Source organism: Lampris incognitus, chromosome 2, assembly GCF_029633865.1.
Source record: "Lampris incognitus isolate fLamInc1 chromosome 2, fLamInc1.hap2, whole genome shotgun sequence".
Taxonomy (NCBI): Eukaryota; Metazoa; Chordata; class Actinopteri; order Lampriformes; family Lampridae; genus Lampris; species Lampris incognitus.
This window is the reverse complement of record NC_079212.1, coordinates 95,324,976-95,341,607: the sequence shown is the minus strand read 5'-3', so window position 1 is coordinate 95,341,607 and position 16,632 is coordinate 95,324,976. Positions and strand designations below refer to the sequence as shown.

Here is a 16,632-nt window from a genome sequence, read left to right as displayed (position 1 = left end):
ATTGTTCCGCCTGGATCCGAGATTCGACAATCGGTCAGAGCCTCCTTTCTAGCACCCTAGAGTAGACTTTCCCAGGGAGGCTGATATTGTGGTCTGTGTGCTCTTTAAAAGTCCTCACCATGAAACCTCTACAGAAAAGGTTAATTAAAGATGTTATGTTGAGTTTAGGAGCTTACTCCTCACGCATACAAGAACGGTATGTGATGGGAAATACAATCCAACATTATGTGCCTTTGTCCTTCTTGAAATTCAACACTACACAGGTGCTTAGGGAAGGAAACCTCTCACACGTGAGTTGAAAGTCCAACTCTATATAGAACAGCAGCCACGATACCAGGCCTCGCCCTTTAGTTCTGAACAGATTACTGAAAATGAGAAGGGGGCACTGTTTTATCAAAGCAATTCAGGACAAGAAGTAAGAAGTTGTTGAACATGCAGCCAACAAATTATAAAAAATAAGTGTCCAGTTATTTGATATCAGGGCCTTTGTAAGTAGCAAAAACAACAACAAACATAGTAATTGGACAGTAATGGTTCTAATACTTAACATAACTTCAAAAAGTAGAAGGGGATTCAAAATATGTATTTGTACTCCAAAAAAGGCCTTAATTTCACAGACGCCGTGGTTTCTGGTGGAAAAAAAACACTGCAGTCTCGCCATCCGCCACCATTGTCTGGAACGAGTAATAAAGAACTCGATTAATTCAAAACTGGTCTGAGGTTTTGTAGTTAATTCCCATGACTGAAAATAAGTAATACCTATATAATTTCTGCAGGTTTTCATCAGAAACTTCAGTTCAGTCGCAGCTCCTATTAATGCACTCACCAAGAAGAGCTACCCATCATTCTTGTGGACTCCTGAAGCGGACTGCACATCCACTGAGCTCCAGAAAAAAAAGAAAAAAGAAAAAGAAAAGCTCGGTGTTCCAGCTCTGGTCCGGTCTAGTCCATCCAGCTCTATCACTGCCTTGCACAGGGGAAGTTGGTGTGTCAGACATGGGAATATGGGCTGTCTTGTCTCAATACTCTACCACGGACCAAGTATCATCCTTGTGCTTTCTTTTCCAGGCATCTGACCCAGACAGAAACCAGCTACGATGTGAGGGATCAAGAACCGTTGGCAGTAAAAGAGGCCCTGGACGAATGACATCAATGGCTGAAGGAGACTAAGCATGTATTTGTGGTAGGACTGACCATACAAAATAATCTTATACTCTGCATACTAAACGACTCAACTCCCATCAAGCTAGATGGGCATTATTCTTTAAATGGTTTAATTTCGCTCTGTCCTGTTGGCCTGTCAGCAAAAGCCACAAGGCCGGTGCTCTCTCCCCTTCTGAAAATAATACTAAACCTATCCTGGCACAATCTCGAATCATCACTCCAGTCCTGTGGGGAATTTAATCAGCGGTGAAGGCCACACAGCACACCAAGCCGGCTCCAGGATGAAGTCCTTGGATCCATCCGGTTGTTCATCCTTGCCTCTGTCCATTCCCTGGTGCTGCAGTGGGGGCATTCTCCTCATCCGGTGGGACCCCTGCGAGTTGAGTGATCATTTGAATTCATCAAGCAGTGGTTTTGCTGGCTCTCCGTGCATAAAGATGTCTACTCTCTTGTTGCTGCCTGTCACACTTGATCCCAGCATAAGTCACCTTGACAGCATCCTTCTGTTCTGCTCTGCCCCCCTGCCTGTCTCGTGACAACCACGGTCTCATCCCTCAGTTGATTTCATCACAACCTCAGCCTCAGGAAGAGGCTGAAGAAGGTGTAGGAGACATGCTGGGACGTTGATCTGGGGGGAGTGGGCAAGCTAGCTACTGCCTCTTGGGGTAGGGGGGTGGGGGAGGGGGGGAGGTGTGAATGGAGGCACTGGTTCTGGTGACTGGGGAATCAGGCTGCCCATCTGAGCTCACGAGGTTGGGTGGTCAAACCTGTTGAAAAACAGGTTGAGCTCGCTTGCACGGTCCAGGGTCCTCTCAACAGCAGTGCTTGACTATTTGTTGCCAGTTATCTTTCTATTCTAACACCCCCCCCCCCCACACACACACCTCCCTGGAGCTGTCGGAGGAGCTGCATTCTGGTCTCCTCTTGTTCTCTGTATTTGGGTCCACTATTAACCGTCCCTTGAATTATAGAATTTATAATGTCAATTAATGACACCATAAAATTTTATCAGCACAGCAGAGTTGAACAGTTTTCTGAGCTGATAAAAATTTATGTGTGGGACGTAAGCCAATAACCCATTTATAGCGGTTGTCTCTGTTATCTGCAGTCAACATGTGTGCCAACACTGGTACCCAACAAGTGTAGAGCACACGTGTCGGTGTGAAGGAGTTGGTCTGTGTCTGTGAATCCTTCTATCGTGGTGTCAAGAGAGCGTTGGTTTTAGTGGCCTCAACTGGCCTCAATAGCCCCTCCCCAGTGGCAGCTCACTTCATATCTCGCAGTTTCTGTCCATCTGCAATAGTCTTGCTGTTGGTGTTTGGCTCTCGAGGACAATTTTCTGAAAGGGGACAATTCACTTACTAGAGGTAAAAAAAACAAAACCCACACACTTTTTTCAGAATTATGTTCATGCTGGTGACATTTTAGAAGGAGCATTGTGTGATTTACTATGGGACGTTTTTGTTATTTCTGATTACACAGCCTTTATCTCTTGTTCACAATATGTTATTGATGTGCAGCTACGTTGTGTGTGTGTGTGTGTGTTTGAGATACTAATGCGTTGCAGAAAGTGGCTTATGCTATATTAGCCTCGCTTGTGTCAACTAATTGTTGTTTCACAACTTATCAGATGCGGCCTTACTGTAAGAAGGGTAGTATTACATACTGTAGATGCATGTGGATGATGAATACAGGTAAAAGAGGTGAGGAAAGCCTATCCTTGGACTTGGTGTAATCTGAGGATGCTCGGTAACAGGGCAGCGAAGGAGATTTGATGGAAAATGTCAAAAATAAGCGCTACGGCAGATTTATGCATTAATTGCTTTGGGAAGGAGCTTGGACCAAGCTGTTAGTTAAACTAGTCTGCCTATTTGGCCAGTCCGATCCGCAGGGAAGAGTTGATATCGCAATAAGAAACGAGCTGTGGCAGCCTTCTCATCCACTTACAGCTTTGTCTCCTTACTAGTTTCTGCCACCTTTTAACGGGTCAGTCGAGCCTATAGAGGCAATACCATCCAGCTTAAAGGAATTTAATTCGTATGGGTTTCATTGAGTTTCAGTGTTGTGTGGTCTTTATGCTGTTTCAGGGTCCTTATGATGAGTGAGCACACTTTATTAGGAAGGCAATGAATTAGATCAGACCAGATCAGAATCAGAATCATGTTTATTGGCCATGTATGTAGGTTTGCACTGCATGGAATTTGACTCCAGTTTCGTGGCTCTCTCAGTACTTACAGTTTTTGTCTTTTTTTTCCAATTGATAAATGGAGGAATTATTATTATATGTTTTTCGCTTATTGAGTTTCAGCTACAAAGCAGGTCAGGTTCCCTTGACATACATAGTTTTTTTTTATCCCCTTATGTAACTGAGCAATTTACCTACGAAAATAAAATCCTTTCTCGTGAAAATTAAATTAATAATTAAATGAGACTCAAACGTACGAATTAGTTGTGCAAGAAATAGGATACAAAGGTGAAATACTTTTGTTCCTCTTGAAATGCTGCATAAATATTAAGAGGAGGAAACTTCACTTGTGTTGAATTACAGCCCAACTGGGCAGTTGGGGTAAATATGATCTCTTTGGATAAATAACGTCAAGAAAATGAAACTAAACACGAGGCACTGTTTTATCAAAGCGTTTCAGAGGAAGAAATGTAAGAGGCTTGAAGAAATATTTTTCAAAATATGCCACTAGATATACATGGAGATATTCTAAAATGCCCAAAATTTGTTCATTTGTTATCGTTAAAACTTCTGTTATTTTGTTCTTATTTCTTATTTTATCTTTTATTTCTATGTGTTTCTGTTTTTCTTGTTTCTATTTGTTTGTATTTTCCTTTTATCTTGTATCTTGTTAGTTTTTCTTTACTAGAGCGTGAGCATCTGTAATAGGACCCAATTCCCCCTCGCGGATGAATAAAGTATTCCGATTCTGATTATGGAAATGGGAACAAACATAACTGTAAAGTAAATATTCTCACATTTTAATGTCTTCAAAGATTGAAAATGGTCAGGTGTTTATCAAAACTGCAACGTTCTCTTAAAGTGTTGATTCTATACCTGGTCATACTAGTTAATGGATTATATACATTGGTTAGGGTAGGGGCCAAATGCATGTATATATGCATGCATGTATATGACACATGCATGTTTGCGAGTGTGCCAGTGTGCAGTGCTGGGGCAAGTCTGCAGACCCGGGTTAGAGAAAGAGGGGAGGGGTTGGCGCCAGTTGTTACTTCCACGGGAACAAGACGTACACAAATGTAAGGAGTGTAAGCCAGCAATGCATTGATAGTGATTATCTCCCCTTTATCTCAGCGAACATGCGACGCACCACTGGCACCAAGGGCGTTGAGGGGAACGTATGAAATTGGGCTCATGCGCATCTGCCATATCATATCTTGATGTCAAGAAAACACAGTTCACTGACAGCCCACTTCAAATCTCTATCTATTTCATCTGAAATGGTCCCGCAATGGTTGGAATTTATCGATGAGAATGGTTTTCTGACGATTAAGCGAACAAGTTGCAAACAGTGAAGTACAACATTTTCAGCTTTTGTGTTGAATAAGTCCTTGTTCTCATGAATTAAGAAAACTGGTGTTTTGCAGTTGCAGGGAAATCTTAGGTCTTCTGCCTTTGCACAAAAAAAAGGTGACAAGTCAAAGCAAAAGATGGAGAATATTGAAAGGTAGCAACAAAGAAATCAAAGTAAGCGAGTTCAGCGAGACGGGTAGCAGATGCTCAGCGTGGCACCAACATCTGCTACTTCCCAGCGCCCTCCATAGATACCGCTGGCTGTGGTCACCGCAAAGTTTGAGCCAGCGTGACAGGAGTCTGTTGGAGACGGCGTGTCAGGCCACACTAAAACGGTGTTTTTCATTGCAGAAATCTGGGGAGTCGTGTCAGTTAACTCGCTCCAATCTCTACCGTTCAACAGCCCCTGCCATTCACTAGCCATACAGTATTATGGCCTGGGAAAACCCCAGTACTACCCATCGCACCCTGGTTATAGAAGAAAAAAATATTAGTGATATATTTAAAATATACTGATGTACCCACAATTGAAATTTTTCTGATTGATTAAAATTGATTATAAGAGTTTTTCTTATTGTCAACCGGACGAGATAAAACTGAAACATCATCTTCACAACTTTTTCTTGGATTCTTAATTTGTATGCCCCAGTTATTGGTTTGAGCTTTTTGTAAGTTTAGTGGCAGTATTTATGGAGGTTTTACAACCTTTATCTTCCGAAGCGATAGAACATGTATCATAAATCTAACCTCCATACGTAGGAGGGGCAGCTTCCCCTTGTTACTTTGCTCCTTTCTCTGCTCTGGTAACCCACTAAACATGTCACGCGATTCATAGTACATTGCTGTTGGTCAATACATAGTCTAATTTTTTTTTTTTGCTCAAAAAAGTATGTCAACTTTAAGGCATCTTATTGAATCCCACAATTCCCAACTCATATGGGAAAAACTGTTGAATTTTGGACTGATATCCGTGTCTACAATAACAGTGTATTGAGCAGGGCCGTTTCTGAACATTTTGGGGCCCTAAGTGACATCTTACAGTTGGCCCCCCAAACCCAAACCACTGTTATTTTGACCCTTAACAGACGCAATTTGCTTCCAAATTCATATCCCATCTTGTTTGAATTACTCATGAACTCATAACTGCATAGATACGGAATACATACGTATATCACAAGAAAGAGTGGCGCTTAGTAATGATGCTAGTCATATATTTGTACGGGCGGCACAGTGGTGCAGTGGTTAGCACGGTCGCCTCACAGCAAGAAGGTCCTGGGTTTGAGCCGCGGGGTTATCCAACCTTGGGGGTCATCCTGGGTCGTCCTCTATGTGGAGTTTGCATGTTCTGCGTGGGTTTCCTCCGAGTGCTTCGTTTTCCTCCCACAGTCCCAAAGACATGTAGGTCAGGTGAATCGGCTGTACTAAATTATCTCTAGGTGTGAATGTGTGTGTGTGTGTGTGTGTGTGTGTGTGTGTGTGTGTGTGTGTGTGTGTGTGTGGGCCCTGTGATGGCCTGGCGGCCTGTTCAGGGTCTCTCCCCTCCTGCATCTCAGTGACTGCTGGGATAGGCTCCAGCATCCCTGCAAAGCAGGATACGTGGTTTGGATAATGGATGAATGGACATATTAGCACATACCAAAAGCATCACATTACGAAGACAGATCAAATTCCACCCGTTTTCACACTCCTGCTTCTCGGCTGAATAAGTCACAAAGTCCCTATCGCTTCACAATGTGCTGCACATCAAAACATACAGTGGAACCTACCCTTTCTGATGATACTATTTGTTTCTCTGTGCGGCAAAGCGTTGTTGGGGAAGCCAGTTGTGAAATTACAGCAAATTTCTACATCGTCTCCAACATAGGGCTGACATTACATCCCAATTTATATGAAAAATAAACACCAAATAATCTATTTGCTTTTCATTGCAACGATTCAAAAGTTGTGGTCAGAAGACGTGTGCAGGTCACCTGTGCACAAGTTGGCTCATGTGCAAATGTGCACATGTGCGAACACAGGTCACCTCAAGTCACCGCAGGTCAGTCGTAGAGCATCCCACCATCATGCTTCTGATATTGCCAGATCCCAGACAATCTGCCCTACCCAGTTATGAAAAGATATCTCTACTGCCAGCATTTCATGGCGAGATACATGTAAAAACATAAAGGCTAATATAATATAAAAAATTTGCAGGTACTATCATATCAAATGATGGAAGATCTGGATAGCCTTGTTCTGAAAAAACAAAACAAACAAACAAACAAACAAACAAACAAACAAACAAACAACCCCCCCCCAAAAAAAAACAAACAAACAAACAAAAAAAGACACAGCACGCATGGCTACCCCTTATAATGACCAGTGCTTGAAGTGGGCCGGTACTCACCAGTACGCAGTACCAGCACGTCTACACTTTACTCTTTGGCATACCATGACTTTTCCTTGTGCAGCGGCGTTTCTCACAAGCTGCAGGTTCACTTTTCTGCCCTCTCCAAATCAGACTCTCTGGGCGATTCATCATGGCCCTGAATAAACTGCATTTACCAAGGGGTACTGGGGGCACTACTCACCTGCCTGTTATTCTCTGTCATTGGCTAGTCTAAGTAATGTTACATTAACCTTACAATGGTAGCCTGAAGGCCAGCTGGACATGGAGCATGGTGATGCAGAGGTGCTTAGCTTGTGTGACACAGTAGAAACAGAGAGAAGACAAATGATCAGATTCCCCGGGAATATGAGGAACTAAAGGCATCCCGGCCTGATGACTTATAGACTACGTAGTATATACACTAAAGCTAGTGTACATAGTCAAATACTTTTTACTCTAATTGAAACTGTTGCCCCCTTGATTAAATAAATTTATGTTATGAACATCAGTGATAGCTGCTAGTATAGTTGGTAGAAACTCAGAATGTAATAATGATTTGCTGATGCACGCGCCAACATGTGAGTAAGGGGGAGCACCTCCGTAGCAGAACGGTTCGATGTGCTGGAGATCTTTTATTTCCCTATTGGTTTAAGATATTATGTTGTTTTTTTATCATTGCTTTTTTTCTATAAAATAAAATAAAATACATACCACATGGTTGCAATGTTGCTGGTTTGATTCCAGCTGGTGACCTTTGTTGCATCTCATACCCCTCTCTCTCTCTCTCCCCCTCATTTCCTGTCTACCTTGCCGCTTCCACTGTCTGATAAAAAGGTTAAAAAAATAAATTTTTCCCCACTTCTAGCACTGACCAAGATAAGAGTTTAAAAGTAAAGGCAGTGAAATTACCCTGAAAATAGACTAGGGCTCATAGGGTTAATATCACTGAATGAAAAGTAATGACTAGGCATACTTTATTATCAATAAAGCTTTTAATTAACAAATACAAGCACAATATGAAAACAATAAATACAATTTCTTGTTAATATTCTTGTAAAGATTTCGTGTACATAGGTACAAGAACATTTTTTAGAAAACGAAATTGCACAAATATTAGTAGAAGAGAATAACAAATAATATCAGCGTAAATTACAAGATTATTCTAATGCAATATAAAAAATAAATAACTTTCAACTAGAACATGTTCAAGAATATTAATAAGTCAACAAGTGTATATAAATGTAAAAAAGAAAATTGCAAAATAAATAAAAATAAATATATACAGAATTAAAGATAATTAAAATGTAAACTTTTGAACAGATAATAAACTAAGTTGTTGTTTGTTGTATTTCAGTAACGTGAACTCTGTGTGTTGACGTCATAGTCTGTGAGGGATCATGTGTTCATGATCTTCAGAATTTCTGTTTCCTAGATTGTTTTGACGTGACCTCATCAATGACGTCATTGTGACGGCCGTCCTGTCTGTGGGGAAAAACACCCCACGTGAGTCCCCTGGTGGTTAGAGGGCTCATTGCAGTCGATTATAATGCAAATAAACAAAAACGGTCTGGTGCTCAGAAATGAATTTTTACTCAGTGTTTATCAAGTAATATTAATATTCCTTATATTTTGATCAGGTAGATTAATGACCACGAGAGTTTGATGAGAACCCACCCTGTTATGTTTCTTTTTCCAAAATATAGGTCATAAATTGTCACTTTGGTGTCCTTCTATCACTGCTCAATAGAAAGCATACTCACTTATGGCATCTTAGTGTGGTAGGCCAGTTGCACTGTGGCTGATAAGAAAGCTCTGCAGAGAGTGATTAAATCAGCACTGAAAACCACTGGCCCACAGCTGCCTTCGCTTGAGGACGTATACAGATCCCGCTGCCTACGTCGGACCACAAACATAATCAAGTAGTCCATGGGCCAGAGCCCAAAATTTCCTATTTCGGTACACTCAAGGTGGCAAAACTTACTTATAATTTTTGAAAGGATCCATGTCTGTAGATGATATTTTGGTATGATAACCATTCCTGAGTGGCAGCTGTATCACAGTTATCAGCTCATGAAGTTAACCACCCCCTAAAGTAAATTGCATTTTAGACGCTGGTGCATATCCTGGTTTAGCCTCATGGTCAGGACATTTTTCAATGTTCTATAATATTGTCTTTGGTATCATTTTAAAGGGGACCTTCTTAGCTTTCATTCAAGCCCTGTTGTGGATATTTCTCACAAATATAGAGGTCACTTGAGCTCTTCAACCTGTCAATAACACACATCTTTCTGCAATGTTCGCCTAAACTATATACTTTCTTTTAGCCCTGTGGCATCTAGGAATATCAGGGACACAAAACACAAAAACACTGGAATACTCACAAGACTGTAAAGATTCAGGAAATGTATAATATACCCATACTATTTCATTGTGTGAGGTGATTGTGAACCTTAAATTAGAAGGGCATTATTACTAAGAAACTAACTAGACCAAAGCCAGTTAGTCCATGGGTCAGACCAGATATCGATATCACCCAAGGTGACACAACTTCACTGGTGCCATTTTATTTGGTACACTAACAGAAGTAAAATAATACATGATAACCTTTCCAAATGAGCAGCTATTTCATTTTTCTTTCAGGAAACCTGTTTCTGTGCCTTTCACGATTGTGTATTTGCCCAGATTTTTACAAATATAGCATTTCAACACCCCTGGTACTGATTATTCTAGCTTAAACTCTGGGACAGTTCTTAGTTGGCCAACAACCAAGGATAAACAGTACTGTGTACTTCCATTCATTGTGCTAAGCTAGGCTAACGTGCAGCCAGATAGCTTTCTACTAAACACATATAGAGGAAACTGGTATCTATCTTCTTGTCTCACTCTGGAGAAGATTGTAAGCTAATTTCCCATAATGTTAGCATGTTCTTTTAATGTATATGTTAATATGATTAGTTAAAGTGGCTACGAGGAACTTTCATCTTGTGTTGATTTTAGCGGCCTCATGTGGACAAAATACAGCTGTTGCATAGCAACTAGGTAATGTATCTATTTGTGGCTATGTAAGATAAATAATGGTAATATGACGCTGGTGAAGCAAAGTAAACTTTGTTTTAGTAGTGTTCATACACCTAAGTTACATGTATTTGTTTGTATGTGGCAGGTGAAAACTGACTGAATATGGCCACTGGTGAACAAGCAAGTTTTTACCCAATACCAAAGCGCCCACGGGTGGAGTGCATTATCCACTGTTCTGATGATACAGATAAGCTGGTTTCACTACAAAGTGTCGACTCATGGAGAACTCTGCTCAGGGCAGCTCAGATACGAAATCCTGCACCAGTTTTGAAACTGGCAAAAGACATTCCTGAGGGACAGATTCCAGCAATCTACTACCACAGAAAGTGTCGCAGTATCTTCACTATGAAGCAAATTCTTGATGGCCTCCTTGCAAAAGAAAAGAAAAGTTGTGTCTCTGCTGAAGAGAAACAATCTAAGAGAGTAGCTCGACATGCTCCAAGTACATCTAGGACTTATGATGCAGAGTGCATATTTTGTCAGAAAAACAGCAAATATTCCAAGAGACAGAATACGAGAGAAGTACTGGTGCAGTGTCGAGAACTGCGAGCTGATGCAAAGATCAGGAGTGCAGCCACAAAGAAAAGGGACAGCAGAATCCTTGCCATTGTGAGTAGAGACCTTGTAGCAGCTGAAGGGCACTACCACAGGTCATGCTATAGACTTTACACCAAAGAAGAGGTTTCCAAAGGAGAGGTTGCCAGCAATGAAGATGATGATGCTGCAGCCCAGTATGAAGCTGCTGTGAATAAGGCATACAATGAGCTGTTCCTCTTCATCAGGATGGAGCTTTTTGGCAATCCTCAAGTGATGACAATGACTGATCTCTCTTCTAGACTGGTAGCTTCAGTGAACTCCCAAGGCATTGCCCAAGTCAAGGAATCAACCAAGAAGCACATAAGGCGAAACCTGGAGAGTGAGTTTGCTGGAGCCTTGCAGATATTCCCTGATGAGAAAGGAAAATTCCTCCTCTATCCCGATAACTTGTCCATGAGGGAACTTGCCAAAGAAAATCAGTCTCTCAAAAGGGAGCTGCAGACCCTGAAAAGTGTCAGTGCACAAGATGTTATAGCCAAAGCAGCCATCAAATTGAGAGCAGACATTAAAAGTCAAGATGTTCCTCAAACCTGGCCGCCTGAAGTCAAACCAGAAGCAGAATGTCATACCATTCCAGAGTCGCTCATTATCTTCCTGTACTCTCTACTCACAGGCTCAAATGATCCTGATCATGCATCCCAGAGAGTGCAGTGCCTTCTGCAGTCATTTGGCCATGACATAGTATATGCAGTGACATGTGGAAATACCAAGCCTTCCAAGCACATTGTTCTGCCATTCAGTGTCAAATCGTTGACAGGAAATGTAGAGTTGATAAACATCCTCAACCGACTTGGTCACAGTGTGTCCTATTCACAGATGGAAGAGATCAACACTGCCCTGTGTCTCCAGAAACTCTCATCATCAGGGAGTGGCATTGCCCTTCCAGCTAACATCCATCCTGGCATATTCACAACTTTAGCCTGGGACAATATCGACCGTCTTGAAGAAACTGTCAGTGGTGAGGGAACATCTCACAGAGTCAATGGGATTGCTGTGCAAGCAAAGCCAGTCAACCCACTTCCTGTCCAACCCATGCCCACTGTTCCCAAAACAAAGAAGAGAAGCATTGATGGACCCCCACCAATGTTACCAACTTACAATGCTGGACAACGGGTAGGGCCACCACAAAGCAAAAAGTCAGATGCCGATACTGCAGCCAATACTAAGCTTGCCAGAGAGAAAAACCTTCTTTGGGTCCTAGCACGCATGTCACAACAAGAAGAACAGTCAGTCAGCAGCTGGACAGGCTTCAACATCCTGACTCGAGGAGAGATGACGGTCATCCCCGACAATATAGGCTATCTGCCTACCATCAATGCTCCAGCGACACAAATGTCTACTGTCAACGAGGTGCTTAAACAGTCACTGAGCATCATGCAGTGCTTAGGCCTGAGGAAGATTGTCTGTGTCTTTGACCAAGCCCTGTATGCGAAGGCTGTCGAGATCACACGGAAACACCATGACAAGTTCCATGATATCATCGTTAGGCTTGGGGTATTCCACACCATCTGCACACTGCTGGCAATAATAGGAAAGCGTTTCCAAGATGCTGGACTCAAAGACCTCTGCATTGAGTCTGGCATGATTGCAGAAGGCTCAATTGCTGGTGTTATGGATGGCCGCAAGTACAACAGGGCAGTGCGACTACACAAGCTCCTGTATGAGGCTCTCATGCGACTGACCTTGAATGGTTTCCTGTCCTGGTTGGAAGAAACTCACAGGAATGACATGGTTCATCTGAATGAGACACTGAAGACCATTGACAGCCTTCGGAAAGAAGTCTCACAACATGCTTTGAAGGAGGTCCTCGAGAACAGCTCTTGTACACGCATCATGGATCTATTTGAAGTCTACCGTGAGTTCCTTAGAGGTGGAAACGGCAGCCTCTCGAACTTCTGGATGTCCTATTTGGACATGGTTTAAATCTTGTTGGGGCTCATCTGAGCATCCAGAGAGGGAGACTGGATGCTACACTTGGCTAGCATTCGAGCAATGATCCCATGGTGCTTTGCTTATGACAGGATGAATTATGCATGCTACCTCCCCTACTACTACGCCCAGATGTCTGAGCTGCCCATCACACACCCAGATGTGTACACAGAATTCATGGAAGGAGGCTTCTCAGTCCAACTGGGCTCCACCAATCCCTTTGGCCGAATCCCTGTTGACCAAGCTATAGAAGAAACGGTGAACAAAGACACCCAAACAGCTGGAGGGACAAAGGGATTCAGCTTGAAGCCAGGAGCTGTGACCAAATATTATCTCACAGCTGAGTATAGAAGCATGTACCTCAGACAGCTGAGAGACCTGACAGGTCAAGGCAGGTGCAAATGGTCTCATCCAGATCTACAGAGTCCAAGGATCAAGAGAGATGAAGCAGATGTCCAGTCTCTCATCAACCTTATGGAGAATAACTGGCTCAATCCTATGTCCCCTGATGAGATTGATTTGGTTAGCCTCTCCACTGGCAACATGGCTCCACCTGATGTGACCATAGATCTCTTGAGAGCTCTTGAGAAAGGAGAAGAGGCCTACCAAGCATTCCAGCAAACAAGGTTAGATGCAGACCCACCACCTGTGAAATTCCACGACAAGATGACCAAGCAAAGTCTGAAAACATTCTCCAATGTCAGCACAAAACAAGCTCATGGAAAGAAAGCACAGGATGTGGTTCTGAAGGCAGATAGAAACCTTTTCAGTCACATGATCCTGGTGGCTGAAAGCAGGAAGGTGAATCTGAAGGATGTCCTTGCCTACCCATTGGGCCCACTACCATGGGCACTGGCAAATGCTGATGGGTCCTTACGAAAAACAAACAAGGCTGCACTTGCCAGAGAGCTTGAAAAGAATGTATCTCCTGCAGAAGACATCCCAATCCCATCTACTTCCATCATTGATGGGATGAGCCTGGTCCAAAAAATGAATGGCAACAACAAAACCTTTGCACAGGTGGCAGAGTCAGCCTTGACCCAGGTCCTCCATGAGGGAGCACAGAGTGGGAGGATTGATGTTGTTTTTGATGTCTATCACCAGACTTCGATCAAAGATGCTGAACGACTGAACCGGGGTGGAGACATCACTCTCCAGTACAAGAATCTTGCAGGGGGACACCACGTCCAGCAGTGGAGAAAATTTCTGTGCAGTTCCTCCAACAAGACCAGTCTCATCAAGTTTCTGGTGGAAGAGTGGAAACTCCCACGATACAGAGCTATGCTGCATGGCAAGGTGTTGTACATGACCTGTGAGGAAACCTGCTACAAGTTGACAGAAGATGGGTGTGAGGAAGCAGCAGAACTGCACTCCACACATGAAGAAGCTGACACCCGTCTGCTCCTGCATGCATTGCATGCAGCAAATGCGGGCTCAAAGTCAGTTATCATCACAGCTGAGGACACTGATGTCATGGTGCTTTGTCTTGGCTTCCAGAAGGACATCACCTGTCCCATCTACCAGAAGTGTGGGACTCAGAACCGCACACGGTTTTGTCGACATCACCAAACTGGCAAGTTCACTTGGAGACAGCATCTGTGACAGCCTAATTGGCTTACATGCCTTCACAGGCTGCGACAGTGTCAGTGCATTCGCTGGTCGAGGGAAGCTGAATGCCCTGAAGATAGTGAGAAAGCACACTTCCTGCCAAGAGACTTTTAGTCAACTGGGACAGACATGGAATGTGAGTGATGAGCTGTTCCAGAAAATTGAGCAGTTCACCTGTCGGATGTATGTTGCTAATAGCAGCACTGCTGAGGTGAACAAACTGCATTACCAGCTCTTCTGCACCAAAAGGGGAGAGGTTGAGTCCAGCCAGCTGCCACCATGTAGAGACTGTCTCTTTATGCATGTTCAACGAGCCAACTATCAGGCAGCAATATGGAAGTGCTGTCTGCAGGCTAACCCTGTGGTGCCAAGCCCTACTGAGTATGGATGGACAGACGATGAAGGCAAGCTGGCCATTTACTGGATGCGCTCCCCACCTGCACCAGATGTGGTCTTGGAAATGCTAACATGTAAGTGTGTGCATTCATGCAAAATGCCAAGCTGCATGTGCCTGTCAAATGGACTTCCATGCACAGACATGTGCAGGTTACAGACCTGCAGTAACCAAAAACAGCAGGATGATCCAGAACTGGACTTTGAACTTGGGGAGTCAGATGATGAGAGAAACGAGCAGTTTGATGAATGACAGTGTGATGATTCTGATGGTATTACTGTGGTAGTAGTCTATTGATGCACAGGATGTTGATTCTGGACTTGGTTACCCAGAGCTTGATAACAATAATGTAACCATATTCACATATACCCATTACCCTACCCATTACCATTACATATACCCACTAATGATATGGGATTACATGTATCATTGACTAAGTATATGTAAATGTCAATGTTGTTTAAAATATTAAAATAGTTCATTACCTCACTATGGTATTCCTTTTTATCATGTATTTTGATTGTGTATTTAAACAAATGTATAGAGACCAGTTTGTGACCTAACTGGCTTTGGTCTAGTTCTCATTTAAGGCTCACAATCACCTCACACAATGAAATAGTATGGGTATATTATACATTTCCTGAATCTTTACAGTCTTGTGAGTATTCCAGTTTTTGTGTTTTGTGTCCCTGATATTCCTAGATGCCACAGGGCTAAAAGAAAGTATATAGTTTAGGCGAAAATTGCAGAAAGATGTGTGTTATTGACGGGTTGAAGAGCTCAAGTGACCTCTATATTTGTGAGAAATATCCACAACAGGGCTTGAATGAAAGCTAAGAAGGTCCCCTTTAAAATGATACCAAAGACAATATTATAGAACATTGAAAAATGTCCTGACCATGAGGCTAAACCAGGATATGCACCAGCGTCTAAAATGCAATTTAATTTAGCGGGTGGTTAACTTCATGAGCTGATAACTGTGATACAGCTCCCACTCAGGAATGGTTATCATACCAAAATATCATCTACAGACATGGATCCTTTCAAAAATTATAAGTAAGTTTTGCCACCTTGAGTGTACCGAAATATCGTCTGGCCCATGGACTAAAGGGCTCATCTCACCCAGGCAACCACCTTTTCACTTCGCTGCCCTCTAGGAGGCGCTATAGGTCTTTCAAGACCCATACTTCCGGACTTTTGAACAGTTTCTACACAAGTGCCATTAAAGAACTGAACTCTGTTAGCAAATCCTAAGGTTGCAATAATATCGTGAAACTGTGTAATAACACCTGTACATCTGGCATGTGCAATAACACCTGTACATCTGGCATGTGTATCAACACCTGTACATCTGGCATGTGTAATAACACCTGCACATCTGGCATGTGTAATAACAATTGTACATCTGGCATGTGTAATAACACACGTACATCTGGCATGTGTAATAACACCTGCACATCTGGCATGTGTAATAACAACTGTACATCTGGCATGTGTAATAACACCTGCACATCTGGCACGTGCAATAAAATATGCTGACTCGGGTTAGTGCGATACACAGACTATCTAGTGTAATAGATATTACGCTTGTTTTTGCACTTACACATACATTATCGATATGTTGATTGTGCTGCAAATGTGTGCCTATTTGTATTTTGGCTATTTTTATATATTTTATTTTTTGGTAACACTTTATAATAACTACACACTATGAAGCATTAGTTAAGTATTAGTAACTACTGAATTCATCATGTGTAAAGCATTTGTAAAGCAAGACATACACCAATGGTTAGAGTGTTAATAGATGTTTTATAAGTACTTATTCAATTCATGATTAATTCAGGTAGTTACTAGTTGTCAGGGGTTAAAGTGGGATTTGGTAAGTGGGGGATCTCTGTGTTAGAGGCAGAGGTGGGACCAAGTCATTGTTTTGCAAGTCACAAGTAAGTCTCAAGT

The 16,632-nt window shown here is 42.4% G+C and overlaps 1 protein-coding gene across 1 annotated transcript in view; it reads left to right on the top strand.

The window, feature by feature from the left end:
• Nucleotides 1-1,049: 1,049 nt before the first annotated feature.
• LOC130108076 (sodium- and chloride-dependent GABA transporter 2-like) overlaps nucleotides 1,050-16,632 on the top strand; it is a 50,244-nt gene continuing 34,661 nt past the window's right edge. The window contains exon 1 of the mRNA XM_056274917.1: nucleotides 1,050-1,183. The gene's annotated coding sequence lies outside the window, so the exon portion shown is untranslated. The remainder of the gene's footprint in view (nucleotides 1,184-16,632) is intronic.